The sequence below is a fragment of the Euleptes europaea genome, chromosome 14 (assembly GCF_029931775.1).
Source record: "Euleptes europaea isolate rEulEur1 chromosome 14, rEulEur1.hap1, whole genome shotgun sequence".
NCBI classification, from domain to species: domain Eukaryota; kingdom Metazoa; phylum Chordata; class Lepidosauria; order Squamata; family Sphaerodactylidae; genus Euleptes; species Euleptes europaea.
Window position 1 is genome coordinate 38,919,805 of NC_079325.1, and position 19,303 is coordinate 38,939,107.

General features: G+C 46.2%; 1 long non-coding RNA gene across 1 annotated transcript; it reads right to left on the reverse strand.

The window, feature by feature from the left end:
* Nucleotides 1–9,216: 9,216 nt before the first annotated feature.
* LOC130487490 (uncharacterized) lies at nt 9,217–13,740 on the reverse strand. Its single transcript, XR_008933786.1, has 3 exons — nt 13,662–13,740; nt 10,095–10,204; nt 9,217–9,271 (listed from the first exon to the last, which is right to left on the reverse strand). It is a non-coding gene; the product is annotated as an uncharacterized LOC130487490 (long non-coding RNA).
* Nucleotides 13,741–19,303: the final 5,563 nt, after the last annotated feature.

The following is a 19,303-nucleotide window of genomic DNA, read 5'->3' on the forward strand; positions in this document are numbered from 1 at the left end:
GGCTTATCGGGATAAGCGAGGTGGAATTCTCGGATCAAGCGAGGGGCCGCCATGTGGGGTGCGGCCACCCACTCGTCGTGCGCGGACCCAAGGTTTTTCCAACGAACAAAGTAAAACAGTTTCCCTTTCTTCCATTTGGAATCTAAAACCTTGGACACTTCCAAATGGGTATCCCCTCCCACCACGGTAGGAATTTCGTGTTCAGGAGGGGGGTGGAACTGGGGAGCTGCCACATAAGGTTTGAGGAGGCTTATATGAAAGACCGGATGGACTCCTTTGAGGGTCTTTGGGAGTTCTAGTTCCACGGTAACCTCGTTGATCACTCTGGTAATGGGGAAAGGTCCCACATAACGGTCGCTCAGTTTTTTGCAGGGACGAAGAGAGCGGAGGTTTTTGGTGGACAGATAAACTTGCTCCCCCACCTTAAGTTCCCATCCCGGAGACCGGTGTTTGTCTGCCTGTTCCTTGTACTTGCTTTTTGCCCTCTCAAGGTTTTTGAGCAGCCACGGCCAGGTAGATTGAACTACCTGAATCCACTCCTGAAGATCAGGGGTGGACTGGAGATCTGGCGTGACGGGGGCGGAACCGAAAGGACCGAATTCCGTCCCGTATATTACTTGGAAGGGACTAAAGCCGGTAGAGGAATGGGGCGCGTTGTTGTACGCATATTCGGCAAATGGCAGCAGGTCCACCCAGTCGTCCTGGTGAAAATTTACATAGCAACGCAAATAACATTCTACCACCGCGTTTACACGTTCAGTTTGACCATCAGTTTGGGGGTGATAGGCGGAAGAGAGGCCCTGTTCCTCCACCCCCATCAATTTTAGGAAGGCTCGCCAGAATTTGGCTACAAACTGGACCCCCCGGTCGGAGAGGACCTTCCTCGGGATCGAGTGTAGTCTGAGGACGTGCGTGACAAATAGTTTGGCCAAGCCCTGGGCCGAAGGAAGACCCGCACATGGAACGAAATGGACCTGTTTGGAAAAAAGGTCCGTGATTACCCAAAGAACCGTCTTTCCCCGACTGGGAGGTAGGTCGGTGATAAAATCCATGGCTATGACTTCCCAGGGACGGGAGGGGTTCTCAAGCGGTTTGAGAAGCCCGGGGGGTTTTCCCATCCGTTTCTTGGCTGTGGCGCAAGTGGGGCAGCTGCGCACATACAATTCTACATCGGATCTCATACCGGGCCACCAGAATTGCCTCCTTACTAGGTGAAGAGTCTTTATGAAGCCAAAATGACCCGCCAACCTGGCACCATGTACGAGTCCCAACACCTCTTTGCGAAGGGAAGATGGGACATATAGCTTTCCCCCTTGTACCCACCAGGTGTTCGTTCGTTCCATGCCAGTGGGGAGGAGATGGTGCTCCTCCTCCTGTAAGGAGGCGTTCCGGAGTCGTTGTTGGAAAGCTTCCGGGATACCCTTGAGCGTAGGGGGGGTCCCTGGTTGATGGGCTTGGGACCGGGTAGTGACGGCTAAGCTTGGGACCTCCCCCCGCTGCTCGGGAGTGAACAGGGAGTCGACCGGGCGATCGAAATCGTTGCGATACTGGGGAAGTCGTGACAGAGCATCGGCTAGGGCGTTTTCTTTGCCAGGGACATGTTTGAGGGTGAACCGGAATTTGGCGAAAAATTGAGCCCACCGAATCTGTTTGGCGTTGAGCTTTCTAGCTCCCTTGAGAGCCTCAAGATTCTTGTGATCGGTACACACCTCAAATGGCAGTTCGGCTCCTTCTAAAAAGTGCCTCCATATGGTGAGGGCATGTTTGACCGCTGCCGCCTCCTTCTCCCAAATAGCCCAGTTGATTTCGGACTGGGAAAACTTCTTGGAGAAGTAGGCGCATGGTCGCAACCGCCCCCCTTCATCCCTTTGCAATAGGGCCCCGCCCATGGCCACATCCGAGGCATCCACTTGCACCACAAAAGGCTTGGTGCAATCCGGGTGAGCCAAAACGGGCTCGGACGAAAAAAGTAGCTTTAAACGTTCAAAAGCCTGCTGGCATTGGGGGGACCATTGCAAACGGGCCGAGGGAAGCGCGGCGCTAGCCCCCTTGTCTTTGGTACGCAACAGGGCAGTGAGGGGAAGCGCAACCTGGGCAAAGTTAGGAATGAAGTTGCGGTAAAAGTTGGCGAACCCCAAAAACTGCTGAAGTTGGCGACGGGTAGTGGGGGTTTCCCAATCCCACACCGCTTGGACCTTAGCGGGGTCCATTTCCAAACCCTGGTGGGAGATCACGTACCCAAGAAAAGTAATGGAAGGTTGGTGGAATTCACATTTGGACACTTTAGCATACAGTTTGTGCTCCCGCAGCCGCTGGAGCACGTCTCGCACCAAACGCACATGTTCTTCCATGGTTTCAGAGTAAATAAGGATGTCATCGAGAAATACCACCACCCCCCGAAACAGCAAATCATGTAAAACCTCATTAATCAATTGCATAAAGACACTGGGAGCCCCCGAAAGTCCGAACGGCATGACTAGGTATTCAAACATTCCAAAACAGCTGGAGAAGGCCGTTTTGGGTTCGTCTCCTTCTTTAATGCGAATGCGGTGGTATGCTTCCACCAAGTCCAGTTTGGTGAAGATTCGGCCCTCCTTTAATTGTGCTAGAAGGTCGGGAATAAGAGGGAGAGGGTAAGCGTTAGACTGGGTGACTGCGTTGAGTCTACGAAAGTCAATACACAGTCTCAAATCTCCCGTCTTTTTCTTCACAAAGAAGGCTGGGGCCGAATAAGGAGCCTTGGAAGGGCGTATGAAACCCCTCGCCAAGTTGGCATCCAGATAGTCCCGTAACACCGCCTTCTCACTAGGGCTCATGGGATAGACCTTCCCTTTAGACAGCTTGCCTTCCCCCACAATTTCGATGGCACAGTCCGTCTCTCTGTGGGGAGGTAGTTCGTCACATTCCCTAACATCAAAGACATCAGCAAACTGCGAGTATTCAGTGGGCAGTTGAGGAGGAACGGAGGCTGGGGTGGGGGACCCTACCAATGCGGCAGCCGGAGTCCTGAGTACCCGTTCCTTGTCATGTAACCCACAGGGGTTTTCGGGAAACGAGAGCACCCGTTTAACCCAGTCGATGGAGGGGTTGTGTCCCCGTAGCCAGTTCATCCCTAACACCACAGGGGTTACAATAGGGGCGATGGTAAAATACAAGCGTTCCCAGTGTTCCCCCACAGACATAATCACGGCTGCAGTTCTGTGGGTCACTGGGCCCCGTTTAAAATCACTCCCGTCCATTTGGGAAAAGCGAAGGGGTCCCGGAAGCCGCTTGCGCCGGACTCCCAGCTTCTTGGCAGCTTCCTCACTAATCATGGTGCGGGCACACCCCGAGTCAACCAAAGCGGGGAATTCTAAACTGGGACCCCCTTTGGGTAGGGACAGGTGAACACGTACATACACATTGTCCTCTTGGGCGCTTACCATCGGTGGAGCTCCTTGCACAACGACAGGGGCGGTCTGCTGCGGAGCCCCCTCTACAGCAGACCGACGGCGTTTTTTGCCTGCTGTTCCCACTCTTCCTCCTCGCTGGAAGAGGGGGATGGAGTGGTGGCATTCGGGGATCCGTCCGAATCAAAAGTAGTACTTGTAATCCGGGACCCCGTTGGGCCTGTAGAGGTGGAGGCTCCATCCTGGGGGCGCGCATGGAGAGCGGAGGGTGCGCCGGAACGTCGGCCCGGTGGTCCGCTCCTGCGGCGGGGTGGGTCCTCGGCAGCCGCCTTCTGCGGTTCGGTCGGGGCTTGGCGAGGGGGGTTGGGACGACCCGAACGAGAGGGGCATTGTGACGCAAAGTGTCCCTTTCCCCCGCAGGTCAGGCAGACCCCGGTCTCAAAACGCTTGCGGCGTTCAGCGGCCGAGGGACCCCCGCTCCCTCCCAGTCGGAAGTCTCGGCCCCGGTCACTCCGGGGTTTCGGGTCTCGTCCGATGCGCTGCTTAGACAAATTCAGGAGTTGTTTACGATTCTCAATGTCCGCAGCGTGGCGAACCCAACCTTCCACATCCGGGGGGTTCCCTTGCATGAAGGCCCAATGTTGGAGGTCCGGGTTGAGACCTTCCCTGAAACACTGTACCAAAGTGGCCTCACTCCAGTCCAGAATTCGGCTAGCCAGTGACTGGAACTCACTTGCATACTGCGCCACCGACTTGGTCCCTTGGCGCAGTTGCATCAGGGAGGCTTTAGCCCGCTCACCCAGAGTCGGGTCCTCAAAACGGTTTCGGAGCGCTACCATAAACTCGTCCAGGGTTCGCAGCACCGGCGAGCGGAGTTCATACTGCAACACCATCCAGGCGGCCGCCTCCCCTTGCAGTAAGGAAGCCACGTACTGCACCCGGGACTCCTCGGAGGTGAAGGTCCGACCTTGTTCTCGCATAAAAATGTCCACTTGGACCATAAAAAAGGTCAACTGGTCCCCTGAACCGTCATACGTGACTTTCAGGTCCCGACGGGACGGAAGGCTAGGAGGTGCGGGAGGAGCTGCAGGCGCCCCGTCCGGGGGATTGCCGGTGGGTGGTTGCACTTTCAGTGCATCGAGGGCCGCTGCCATCTCACCCATCACACGCTGCATGGTCTCCATCTGCTCCTGCATAGCTTGGCGGTCCTCCTGCCACTGCCGCCGTTCCTCCTCCATTACGGCCTCCTTGCGCGCCGGGTCCCCCTCGAGTCCCGTACTGGGGAAGGCCAACCGGCGTTCCTTCGCCGCAGTCCGTGACAGAGACCAACCTTTGGGAGAGTCCAGCCAGTTGTTGAAGAGTCCCCGGGGGCGTCCTTCCCGGCCCTGGTCGGGGATGGGACCCCTAGGTATCTTTGGCTTGGCGCCCTCCTCCTTGGGATCCGGTTTCTCCGGCACCTCCGGTTCCTCCGGTACCTCTGGGGTAGGGGTGGTTTCCTCGTCGGCTGACATTCTGTCCCAACAGGTACAGTTGCAGTCCGAGAGGCAAAGACTTGCAACTTAATGTGAGAGTTCCCCCCTCTCTGAGTCTAATTCTCCAAATCAATTGCTCAGGCGTTGGTAAGGAAACAACAGATTTATTGAAGACATCAGGAGATGAGACAGGCACAGGTAGAAAGTTGCAAGTGAGGGGCTTATCGGGTTTACAGAATATATTGACTCCAGGGCACAGGGGCACTGGGGTTCACACTTATTGTTATGGGAAGTTACAAGCTTGGCATAATACAAAACATCAAACAAGTCCCAGGAAGTCTGCTGAAGCTATCACACTTCCAAGGCCGCATCGGCCTGAGGGAGTACTGACAGGAAGAACAGCGGGGGGGGGGAGATACTTGGGGCAATCAGGCCAGGCGCCTGGGACCAGAAGGTGTGAACTGCTTTTACGAGTTCACTGATAACAAAGCAGGTGATGGAAAGCAGAGACACAGAGACCCTCACATTGGCATTTTAATGATTTTAAGCCTGAGAGCATCCAGCCTCATTTGTACAAAAAAAAGTAATCTCCTTTGGGGCAGGGCTGCCACATGTGCAACAGAAGCCTGCCCACTCTTTCAGCTTTATGTAAGATCTTGTCAAGGCTCTTCGCTGCATTCAGAGATGAGTGGGGAGGGAGGAGGAGGGTTAGGGGATAGGAGTTTCTCCTCTGATTTCTGAACTGCTTTCATGAGCCACGGCTCTCTGCTATCAGTTGACAGATCACCCTGAGCTACTGCAGCCTCCTTCCGGATTGCGATCTGCTTGCAATACTGCTTGTACTTGGACTCGCTCTTTGATATTTGATGAAGACTAAGGTCATAACCTGAGCCAAAAAATAAATAAATGGATGCATTCAGCATCAGTTGCCCTTATAAGATATACATGCTTGAAAGAACAAGTTTGCAGGGCTTTTAAATTCAGCGTTGCTGATGGAAGCACGTGTGGCATCTGTAGCCTTTGCCTCATTCCTGGTTGGAGCAGGAGCTGCTCCCCTTCTTGGACAGAGAGGCGTTCCACAAATCGAGGTTAGAATACTGTAATATTCTGTCCTGGGAATATGCTCAGAAATTTCAACTTGTGCAGAATAGGAAAGCTAAACATATTGCTTGGTGTTAAAAAAAAAATTCTACTGGTTTTCCAGTTTGTTTCCAAGCCAAATTCTAAGAGCTGTTATAAAGATTTAACACCAAAAATGGGCTGAGGCCTGGGTAGCTAAAAGACCACCTATTCCTGCAGGAGCCTGCCCATCAGTTAAGTTCTTCATATGAGGCCCTTCTCTATATTACCCTTCCTTCTTCCTTGAGTAATGTGGGTAGCTACGAAACAGAGGGCCTTTTTCACCACTCAGGCTCTGGAGATCTCTCCACAGGCACAAGGGCCTACAACCATCTCTGCTAGCATTCCAGCACCAGACAAACCCTGTCCGGTTTCTCCAAACTTTTAATAGCATTTAAGATCCTTTTGTTGTGGTTTCTTGCTTTTTGGAATCCATGCTTATAATTGCCGCTGCTAGTTCTATTTATGTAATGGATTTAAACTAATAGGCAAGCGATTCCACCTAAACATTAGGAAGAACTTTCTGACAGTGAGGGCGGTTCAATGGTGGAATGCACTGCCTCAGAGGGTGTTGGAGTCCCCGTCTTTGGAGGTCTTTAAGCAGAGGCTGGATGGCCATCTGTCGGGAGTGCTTTGATTGTGGGATCCTGCATGGCGGGGGGAGGGTTGGGGTCACTGGGTGTGTGTGGGGGTGGGGAGGTAGTTGTTAATTTCCTGCATTGTGCAGGGGGTTGGACTAGATGACCCTGGACTAGATGACCTACTGATAGAAACGGCTTTTCAAGACACAGGCCTTTGCCTTGTACCAGATGATTGCAACAGCAGAGACCAGCCACACTTACCCGCCATGAACAGACTTGCTGTGCTGCTTTTGTACTCCACAAACTTCGAAGAAGGCTTTGTTCTAGTAACGGGCACTTGTGACGTCCGAGAGCCACACTCTGGCAGGCGCACCTTCTCTGAAGACTGGAGAGGACAAGCGGGGACAGTGGTTACATAGCCACAGCATTACTGGTTGTTGTACCTGGGCCACCAAAACGCACACTCAGAAAGTATAGCAACTGGCACATCGGGAGCACCCCTCCAAATTTTGTTTTCACAGACTTAACCGATTTAATAGATATCTTTTCTTCCCATGTGATCTGGGAATGGTGGTTCCTGGGTAGCAGCTAGGGACCTCCAGCAGAGGTTTATCAGCACCCAATTCAAACTACACAGGATTTTGTGGGGGAAGCCATGAATGGTTAAAATGGTACAAAAGGGATATGCGTGTACAGTTAGTTTCCTTTGTGGGGAGGGGAAGGTGATTGTAAGCCAGTTTGATTCTTCCTTAAGTGGTAGTGAAAGTCGGCATAGAAAAACCAACTCTTCTTCTACCCTGTTTCCATCGCCTCTGTGCCATGGTGTGCAAAACTGTTGCTAGTAAACCAGACACACAATCTGCTTGCCATCACTTACAGATTCCTGGAGCAGATAGGTTTTGTATAGCAACCTTTCTCCGTCACTCCTTTGTCCATAGGCCTCTGAAGGCTGGAAAGTCAAAGTAGTACTGTCCATCAGCTGTGCTAGGGGTGACACAAAGTGCTTCAAACCCCCAGAGCCTAGAGCAAGGTCAGAACAAGCAAGTCAGTTTTTTTCTAGAAAATATTATGGATGCCACCAGACCAGGCAGTACACAAAGCCAGAATTATAACATTCAAACCTTCTAAAGCAGCCTGGAATTGGCTTTGGATTCTTCCTGGGCTTCTTTCTTTCACAGGAACCTAAAGAAAGAAAGAAAGGAACAGGGTGGGGTTAGATGGAGGAAGAGAAATGTATTTAGAGTCAAATAATGTGTCTGAACGGTTTCTTGCAAGCCAAACACAACACAATCATTTGCGCCCTAGACAACCACAAGGAATTTGGGTCACAGAAGGCTCAATGCATTCTCAAACAATTAATAAGATAGAAACAAACTGTTACCTAATGTGATTTGCTAAATAACAATGGATAATATCAATCTATATATTTTTGTTGTGCCTTGCCTATTCGTCACCTTACCAGGCTTCAAAGCCACCCAAATAGTACTAGAAAAAGAAAAATACTCAGTTTCCAATATTCTTATCTAGCGACCCCAATTATAGTTCTTCATTAGGTCATTCCCAAGATAGACTCTGTCTTTTAAATCAATTAACATGATTATCATTACATCACTAATTTATCTTTCTTTCCATGTTAGGGGACTAGATGTCAATACACAAATGCATCCAAATAACTTCTTAGCAATATATCACACAACATAAGCACAAAACCCATGACACCTTGGTGCTCAAGAAAGCAAGCCATACTTCACAATGTGGAAAACACCAAGAAAAGCAAACCAAAAAATCAGCCAGGCTACAGTGACAGAGGGGAAACTGGATTAAGGATTAGCAATCCATTAATGTGGTTATAATTTTGCATCCTGGAAACATGTGGATTATATTCACAGATTTCCTATAGCATCCCATAACATCAAACAACTTTTTAAACAAAATGGCTTGCCCTGGTGGGAAATCCCAAAGTCTACTAGAGACTGCTCCCTTTCCTAAGGAAAGGATGGGAGAAAGGAGGAAACCCTGATACATGCATACAAGCCCCATTTCTGCAGAGGGCCACCCAAAAACACTGGTTAGAAGGGCTTCTGTGAACGCATACAGGATATGACCAGCTGAAGAAACCATGCAGAGAGGTGGAGAGAAGCCAGGTCCAATCCAGCTGTTCTATCAAATGAAAAGTAAGCCTCCTCTGAAAACTAGGTCTGGAGCAAGAATATACCACACCAACAAGGGGACATGGCACTAGTCCCACCAAGATTTTTCTTTCTTTCTTTCAAAACCAAACAGAAAAGAACAGAGAGTGGGGAAAACTCAAAATCTAGCAATTAATTTAAAAAAGAGCCAGAAGTGTTTGCCTCCTGCCTGTTTAGCCACAACTGTACAGAGAGGTTTTAATATTACAATGCTGTGTGCATTTCTGAATATGAAACCTTCAGACAGGAAACTAAGGTAACACACATTCCCCTTTAATTCCTCCCATCCCAAGTTCCTACTAACCTTAGGTTCAAATCTGTACAAACTAGGTACTTTCTTCACAATAAGTGGGGATTCTTCCTTCTCTTTCCTGCCTAGCGACACTCTTTTCTTGTTCTCCGGATGGACAGCATCCTTCCTCTGCACCTCTGCTACTGGAGAAAGCTGCAGGTGCGATGAGAAGGATTTCCTCTTCCCAGCAGGCCTTTCCACAGCCTTTCTTTCTTTGCCTTCAGGATTACTTCAGAACAAAACCAACACAACACAACAGATTCAGATTGTTTATTTACGACCCTTAGCCAGATAAAACCAGAAACATGGACTAAAATATTCTTACAAACAAAGAATTACAGTCCGTCTTATAACACTTAAAAAAAGAAATAACAACCGAGACATTCTGCCAATTGGGATAAGAGACTGTTCTATGCCGTCGAATTTTCATTGCTGCCGAGCAAAATTTCGCAACCTATAAAGTGATTGAAGGATTATCCCCTTGTAGGAGCAACTCAATGTTTTCTCCTGCCCTGTCAGGTCCCATTCTCAATAAGAGGGGATCAATAAACTTAGAACGGGGTAATGTGTAAAAATTACAGTTCAGGAGGGCATGCTCAATAGTTTCTAAGTCCCCTGATTTACAGGGGCAGAATCTCTCCTCCCTGGGTATCTTCTTAAATTTCCCCTCTAGAATAGCAGAGGGTAAGGCTGCACACCTGGCCAGGGTAAAGGCCCTTCTATAATTATTTATCTCTAAGTAGTACACAACACAATTACTGCTCTGGGCTAAAAATACCCTATTCCTGAGCATGGAACTGGCATCATTGTCATTTTCCAAATGATGCAAATGTTCACAGTTAAGGTATTTGCATTTTCATCAGGGCTTGAAATTGGCAAAGTTTTGGAGGGCAATGGTGGCACTTCCTGTCCCAAAAGCTCTCCAGTGCTTCTTTGTCACACTGAAATTAGTGGGCCAGGATGCTATCCCAGTTCTTTCAGTGGCAGAATTTGTCTTCAGGCTCTTCCCTTAACCAAGTTATCACTCAGGAGAGCTACAGCTTGTGACTGACCTTGATTTGTTGACAGGAATCTTTGGGTGCCTTTTTAGATGCAACAGGTAGGGCTGGCCTCCTGTAGGAACTTTATTTGACTTTTTTCTTTTCTGGAGATTAGGGCAACACTAGCAAAAGGGGGGAAAGCATACATGCACAAATGAGAAAGCCAGTTTCACCTTAAACAGCACACCCTGCCTCATTAGGGTTGCCAAGTGCCCAGTGGTGGAGGGTAAAATCCCACCAATCCACCGGGCTGCCTGCCAACCAGCTGAGGGCCGGCAGGCACTGTGTGCATGTGTGGACGCATGCAGCATGCGCATCACTTTCGGGTTTACCCGGAAGCGATGCGGACGCTCTGGCAACCTCAGCTAAAACTCTATGGAAACAATAGAATTTCGGCTGAGATCGCCAGAATGTTTGCGTCACTTCTGGGTTTACCAGAAGATGTAGGCGCGGGGGGAGGGGGCGCATCGCACACCTCGGCCGCAGCCTTGCAAAGCTCCCGCCAGTGGAGCTACAGGGCCTGGCAAGCCTATGCCTCATGCTCAGGGGCTCTCTGTGATATAAACGTTGTGGGCATAAGGCACTCAATGTTTATATGGAGGCCCTGAGTGGGCCCCTGCTTTCCTAAAGCTGTGCTGCACAACTCTGCCATTTAGTACATGCTACAGAATTACATTTGCTGGACTTTCTTGGAAATGGAACACTTGGATTTCTTTTTCTGTTTTGGGAGATGGGCGGCCACTGGCCCCACACCTACACTCTAACAGCAGCCAGGGTCAAATATCTCACTTCAGTTCAGTTCCATTTCCATGCAAGCCACGGGCCATAACTTGATTCCTTATAAAATAACATCAAAAGACATGGTCCATGTCTTACAAATTACAGCAGACAGAAAGCACTAGTAGAAAACTTGTTGCCATTACAACAATTACAGTAACATTCACAATCTCAGTCTCTATACGGACAGCACAGAGACTGAGCAGATAGAGAGACCAGCTTTGTCGTTTAGTTGACTGAAATGTTCCAGGACCGTCAATGACAGCAATACCAAAAAGAAATAAGCAACGATTTTAAAAGCACATGAAATACAGAAAAGCAAATACTGTATTTTTCCGTGTATAAGACAATGTTTTTTTCTTTAAATTTTTGCCCCAAAATTGGGGGTCGTTTTATACACAGAAGCCAGCAGTTGCCTTGGAGCTCCGGCCCCGCTGCTCATGCTCCGGGTCCCAGAGAGCTGCCCAGCGCCGGAGCTGGAGCCAGCAAGGAGGGCGGCGGCGGCAGGAACAACATCGCGAGGAAACCTGCCCAAGGGCCAGCCGGAGCTCATGCAACCCACCGCCGCCACTCACAGAGCTGAAAAAGGGAACAGTTATCAGGCCGCTCCACCCCCTTGTGCCCTCCCCCCCACAGGAGGAGGACGCTGGCTGGCCAGGGCGACAGGCCTCTTTCGCCCCAATGTATAAGATGACCCCTATTTTTTTTTCTTAATTTTGGGTTAAAAAAACAGGAGTCGTCTTATACATGGGGGCACCTTATACACAGAAAAATATGGTATATTATATCTTGGTGCTAGAAAATTATCTGGAAGAGAGGCTGATCCTGACATTAAATTATGCTTCTATTACTGGCTACTGATCTCTGTAAATTCAAAGTGTTGTGTTCATCCAGGTAAGTAAATGAGGAGCAACAGGAGCCAAAACGAGAAAAAGGGAAAGGAGAATGAAGGAAGGGGTTGGGGGGGGAGTGGGGCAGCTCGAGATAGCAAATCACAATGGGGGCTGGTGTCAGAGGTCAGCATTGTGGGGCACCTGCAAAAAATCCACAGCCCAGTAGAGGGTCCACCACCAGTACGAGACTCTTGACCCATCTGTTCCAACAACGAACATGAAAGATTGCCCCAGAGGCCCTGCCCCTCTGGGATGGTCTCCCATTTCCTGATGGGAATGGCTCTATAGGAGGCAATGTCGCACAGCTCTCTTATGTGAGCATTGCATTCTACTCCCTCCTGGCAATTCACCAACTAGTAAATGGGAGCCTGTGATGTCACAAGAGCCTCTGGGTTCATTCGCTGTTTTGTTATTTTTTTAAAAAAAATTTTTATTGTTTTTTCAAGTATCAATACAATCATTTAACATTTTTCATTAATCTTTTCTAAATCTAATTTAATCTGCAATATATCTAACATTCTCTTCTTATACTACTACTGTGCCTTCCCCTCTTCCTTTATCTATCTCTAATTCATCTTCGTAGTCCTCTTTGCATTTATGTCCTAATTCTATATTTAACATTCATTAATTATTGGAAAAAAGATTGTAGCAAGTTAGAATTAGTCTAAGTCATAACCTTTAACATTTTGGATATTGAGTTCATTTTTACAGTATACAATCCATACCTCCCACTCCTTAACAAATTCATCATTGTCTTTTTTATTTATTAAAGCAGTCAATTTTGCCATTTCTGCTAGCTCAAACAACTTATGTTCATTCGCTGTTTTGGACAGGAAATAAGGTAAAGAGAAAGAGGCGAGAGAGCTCCTCTTGTGTAAGAGAATCACCTCTACCGCCTCTCTCCAGCATTTCTCTGACTGGGAAATGGGACACTATTCCAGAGGCCCCTATGGTATCACAGACACCTCTGTCTCCCATTGCCTGGTTATGAGACATTAAAGGGGCATGTTATCCAGCTCACACGCCCACTCAAATTCTAGAACTGGCTTGGGTATCTACCCGGCCCCGGGCTCGCTACCCAGCTACTTTTGCACTCTGACCTCCCCTTTTTTGAGATGTCTCTTTATGCAAGCTCATCTAAATTTTCTCCCCATGGCCTGGACCACGGGCAGATATACCAGAGTCCCCTATGAGAAAAGGCTATGTTCTTGTGCCTCTGGACAGGTTGAAACCGTGGCCCATGTACTACTACATTGTAAGCATGGCTCGCTTTTACAGGAACAGGTTATCGAACCCCTACTGACAGATTACCCTGGTGGCACTGATAAGGAGCTAGTTCGATTTCTTTTAAGTGATATTTATCCCCAGGTTACTGCAGGGGTTGCCAGCTTCCTGGGATTTATATTAAAGTTTTAACTTTTAATATTGTAAGGAAGATCTCTGTCAAAAGTTTATAAATCTCCTTTTAACCTCAATATGTACTCTATTTTTTATGCCAAATAAAGGTGTGATTTGATTTGAACTGGCTCGGGTCCCAATGGCTGTCGCTGGCACCAAAGCACCCCAGGAAGGCATCCCATGTGCCTCAGAATTTAAGTAAAGTGTTCTTTTATATATACACATTACAGTTCATAGAGGGTAGTCTAGGATTTCTACCAGTCATCAACATTATCTGATTGTTACCAGTCATCAACATTAGGTAGAGCTGGATTTCCAAGCCCACAGAAGGCAAAACTTCTTCCATCACTTCATGTCAGAAAAAGCTTCCCTTGCAAAATCTCAGTGTGTCAAGCTGCTATTACACAAAGGTACAGGAGCAGGGTTAGATATTTTTTTTAAGGCAATCCTATTTTCAGATGACTTCTAATCTAGCAGTAGGCGGTAGAAGAATCTAGACAAGGAAACTTACAGTCTCTTTGCTGTTCTTAAAAGACAGGAGGCTTTCCAAAGCAAGGTCTTTCACACACATTCTCTGTGTAGGAGTCCGTCTAAACAAAGAGAACCCATATTATTGACTTCTTGTGGATCTTCATTGAGGATTATAGGGGTCATTTAAGAGGTAACTGCAAGCAATTCCTGCAAGTGTTAACAGGATGAGGCTCTCTGTATTTGAAATGGCACAGTACCTGATTTGTTGGCAATGAAGGGAATCCTTTGCTCTCAAGCTTATACCGGTATGAGATCTCCTCGGTTAGGGGGGAAAGCTGTGTTCAGCGCATATCGTGTGATGTTGTATATGTACTAAGCTACTTACCTTCTTGTGAGTGGTCTCTCACCGAGAACCAATTTATTCCGTATATTTGGGATCCACTTCACGATCAATTTCCCATAGGCAGGCGGGTAACCCAGTTTGGGTGCAGTAAGCTCACTGATATCTGTCACTTGTATCTAGCACATGGGGGTAGGAAAGATGCTGAAAAGGAAAACCTATAGCCAGTTGCTCTGAAAGAGCTCAAAAAGATCAGTTTAGTATTTTAGTATTTTTACTGCTTTTTATGTATTAAGTATTATGCTGTTAACCACCCTAAGCCCAGCCTTGGCAGGGGATTGAGGGCGTGATAAAAATAAAAATAAATAAATAAATAAAATGCAAGATATGGTGCCTGAAAGATGTAAAACTTCCTCAGTAGTTTAGAATGTGGCTGCATGAGTGCCTCAAACGCTGTTTAATTTTGGCAACGTGATAGGCAACACAGTTCTGCCCTGCCTGAATTATTTATTTCTTAGGGTTGGGAGGGATGGCCATATGCTCCCCAAATTACCTGTCTGCGCATTATACACAAACACACAATGAAGTGCCAGTGTCAGCAGTTCCCTTCGTATAAAAGTAAATATATGGCATCTCTATAATTCACAAAAGAGCAGCCACCCTACACCAGATGTCCAGAAACCCTGCACACCAAGTTGTTTAATTCGCAGCCAACTTGCAGCTGTCTAGTCTTTGAAATACAATTTCTAAATGCATCCCTCTGCCCTTCAGCAGGAGGAATGACATCTTCTCCAAGCTCTGATGGGGTCCTGACAGTTATCTCCTAACAATTCCTATCGACTAAACATCCGTAGCCATTAAAAAAAAAACCAACACGCTTTTGTCAAAGTCCCTGATTCTGGCATTGGAACCATAGCAATAAACTCATTCATAGTAATCAGACAGGGAGACAATTTTAGTTTATTAAATTAAATTTGAATCAGAGGGGCTGGCAATTCAGGCCATGCTTGTTTTGAGGCTATTTACATTCTGATATAGCACTAACAGAGTATGAAAAAGAAAGCATTGAAGATTACCTTTCCTTTTTAGCACTGAGTGGCAACTCGTGTTATTTTGAAGGACACCTACACTGATGTTAAGGAAATATGTAAGCTTGTTTAAATGTAGCAGACTAATAAATTAATCAGCAGGCAAATTTTCATTGTTGTTTTGATGTCATGTTAGTTCCCATTGAGGCAAAAAAGCAGGATATAAATGGAACCAATAAAGGCTACATAAAACAAAGTTGCAGCAGTTTTGAGCAAGCCCTAAATAAAGGGAGGTTATTGCATGGGAGCTAAAAGAAGCATTATTGACATTGCTGAAGAGCTCAAGAGCTATACTTACCCCAAACTCCCAACCCCAGCAAATTGCTGAACTTACTTTTTCGGCTTGTCTTAAAGAGGTGAAACTTATTGGTGTATAGTGGGGAGTGTGACACTCCACCCTAGAATTCAGCCCTGGGAAGTGATTTCTTTCAGAACTGAAATATGCAAACAAAAAGAAAACACTGTCATGCAGACTATGTGCAATTGACAGAAATTCTGTCTAATAAATACTCACTACTGTTCAGTCTTTGCCCACACACGCTAATTGGCACAGGCTGCAATCAACCAGCACATTCATTTGCGCAAGCCAGACTGAAATGTACAAGGGCTGGACAAAAGCAGGACCTCATTCTTATGTGGCTCTAGTTCGACTCAACAGGGCTTGCACAGGCGAACTTTCTGGTGGATTCCTGTTGTCAGGGTTGCTTCCAGACTAGGACACATTTGAACTACTCAGTCACTGCTTTCCCACTATCCACTGCAAGCAAAACTAACTGGGGCCTCACGCAGCACTTAATATAGAGTTATATTCCTCATAAATTCCGGCAATGCACTTCCCCATGAGAAAATAATATAAATCCAAAGCCCCAACTTCTAGAAGCATGTATGTGTGGGGAAAAGAAAGATCTGAATTTATTGACCTTAGTGCAGAGATAGGGGGGACAAAAGCCTCAATCAACCTTGGAGTTGTAGAATAGTTTCTACTATCTTTGATGCTGATGAGAGAGCTGTAAATTTCAGCAGGCTTGATCCTTCTTCTATAAGAATAATTGAATGGGAGGTCAAAAATTTTCAGTGTTGGCAGTTCATCTGAAACAGAGAAACACAAATAAGATCCGCAGACAGGGAAAGCTTTTCATCTCGCATGTACTGTTTGTCTCTGTTTTAAGTAACAGCATCTTTTTATAGAATATTTTTTTCAAACTATACCTCTCCAGTTTGCTTTCAATTCCTTTGGACTCCAAGCAAACTAATTAAAATATGCAACTAAGAAGAGGCTTAAAAAACATTTTGCTCTTAGGTTACTCAAGGAAGTCAGATTTGAAAACATGTCTGTTATGTTTTACACTAACCCGTTCCCCCAGAGTTATCTCAGTCTGTTACAGCACAACTAAAACGGTTTCTTGTAGCACCTTAAAGATGAATATTTTGATGGTGGCAGCTTTTGTGGACATGAGCTCATTTCATCACATGAATCAAATGCAATTGGCTCTCAGCATTGAAAGCTTACACCACTAAACAACTGAGGGCTTTCAGGGTGCCACAAGACTCTTCTTGGATTTCTTCCTCTAAAATACGATTACTAAAATTTGCTGCAACACAGCTAGGTTCAGGGCTTAGTAAAACCATGATCTGTCTGAAGTTTGTGTCCGACAAAGGGAACCTGGACCCTACCAGTCTCTGCCCATAACCTACAAGCTCTTCACCTTTGAGTTCCCTAAGACCTGCTCTGATCTGCCAGGCTGTGTTCGTTCTGTACCGGCCCAGGGAAGGGGATCAATTATTTTAAAATTAGTGCTAATATGCCAGACAGCAACAATTACAGAAATTGGGAGTTCTCCTTGCCCCATTACTGTTGAGCAGGCTCATAATTGAGGTAGGAGGGGAGCTCAGTGGCCGGACACAGAATATCCCAAGCATCTCCCGTGAACAGGTCTCAGGTTACAAGTGTTAAGGAAGATTATTTTTCACTGCCTGAGACCCTGGGGAACCACTGCCACTCACACTATTGAGCTAACAGACAAACAGTCCAATTTGACATAAGACAGCTTTGTATGTTGTGGAGTTCAAACTTGACCAACATGGCCTAGCATCTGTTTGCTACCAGAAGATACATTTATCAAGCAGGCAGCTGGTTCCTTTTCAGAAGAATGCCTGCTTACCTTCTGTTTCTGGAAAATGTCTCTCAAGCGACTTAAAGTTCTTTAAAAGGATCCGAGGTTGCCCCTTTTCAATCCTCCGCATCGCCTCCCAGCATGGCGGGTGTTGGCAAGCAATCATATTGCAAATGGTTTCATCCCACAGGCTGATGTCTGTGGTCACCATTTCTGCAGCTATTTCTTGGGTTAAGGAGCAGTCTGAAAACACTGTGTACAAGGAATAAGCAAGTTTTACAAAAGAAAAGGATTACTGACCAATATCTACCCCAGCACTGGTTAGAATTGTGTCAGCTACCTGATGTCTTCTGGTCACAATTCAGAATATTGATGCTGGTCACTAAAGGCCTTAACACTTTGATCCCTAAATAGGACATAGGCATCAGCTCTTCTCTGTTGTGCCATCAAGACCTTTCAGATCAGGGGAGAGTGCCCCCTGAGAGGACTATGACATCTGTATGCCACATTTTAAACTAGGAACAGAATTTTCTCAGGGGCGGCACCTCGTGCCTAGAACTCCCTCCCCATACTAGCTTCATCTGATGGATTTAAGTACCAGATAAAGACCCTTTTTGTTACCAAGGTTTTTGGTTGATATGAGTTTTTAAAACTGGCTCATAGTGTCATCCTAAGCGGAATTGCACCCTTCTACATACTTGGGAAGTGTGTATCTCTGCTTAGGACTGAACTGCTAGTTATTTTCCCTCACTTCTAATTTGATTAATGTAATTGTGGTTTTTTTCATGCTAGTTTTGTTGAAGCAAATTTTATTGTTGTACTTATAACTGTGTTGGCCTTCTCGGGATTTTTAGTTTCTGTATCTTTTTTTAGGGCTGCACTGGTGCTGGCAGAAAGTGCCGTCAAGTCGCAGCCAACTTATGGTAACTCCATAGGGTTTTCAAGGCAAGAGACGTTCAGAGGTGGTTTGCCATTGCCTGCCACTCAGGGAATTTAATTTTTCTCTTTTCCAATGCTTTTTTTAAATTGTCACGACGTTTTTATTACAAACTGCCTTAGTTGCCATTGGTTGTGAGGTGCAGTTTACAAGTCTTTTAAATAAATATGCAAAGAGTAAGGACCTGTCAAGAGACATTCTCAGCAGCTGTCTGACAACCAAGCCCCTCAATTTCTCTAGAGATCTAAGTCTGAGCCTGTATATTTGTTTTTTTAGGCTAGCATTTGACAGCCACGAGAAAACTGCTGTAGATCAACTTAAAATTTAATGGATATTTAGCTTGTCTATTGTTTTAACTGTATTCTTCTTTTGTTAGAAAAGTATACAAATAGCATTGTACATAGAACAAAAGTAGCAACTTGTCTCACTTGGGAAAGGAGAGATCCTGAGGCATCAAATACAATAAGTACCACAATGGTAAACAAAGGAAGAAGAATTGCAAAATACTCAAAAATGCAGCAAATACTCTCTATACAGAGAAATACAAAAGTTAACATATATAAATATATAAAAACAAGGGTACATTTGAACGTAAAGAAATCACTGGACTCTGACAAGAAAGTGACTAGGGTGGGGAGAGTCGAAAGACAGTAGCAGCTAAATTTTACAGAAGCACTACATTGTTACTTTTAACAAATCTGAACTCTTGAGAAGAAATAAGATAGAAATGCAATAAAGAACCATTTAATCACATTAAAAACTGTTCACTATACCTGGTAAGCCTTAAACTGGGACACAATAGGAGCAAGACATTATTCTAATTGTTCTCAGGCCCAGTTCTCACAAACTGCTAAGGCTGTAAACTGATGTTTGAGTTGCACTACTTTAGACGGCAAGTAGAGGAATCACAAAATGTAATGTTCCACCATAATAATAATAATCCCTGCACATAAAAAACAATCACGTCAGGGAGAATACTAAGCTAGAGCCTGACATGCATCTTCTAGGTACAGGGTATTTATTTTCTGTCTGGAGGAGCATTCTAATCATATGAGCCCATACACAGTATTACTACCTCTGTGTCAGAGAGGCCTTGTACACAGAACTGTCTAAAATGAGCGGAAGGTGGTAGGTAAGAGAATCGCTGATTATTTATGGCATTTTTATTTTGCTTCATCTTCATAGTAAAAATGCAGCAAATTT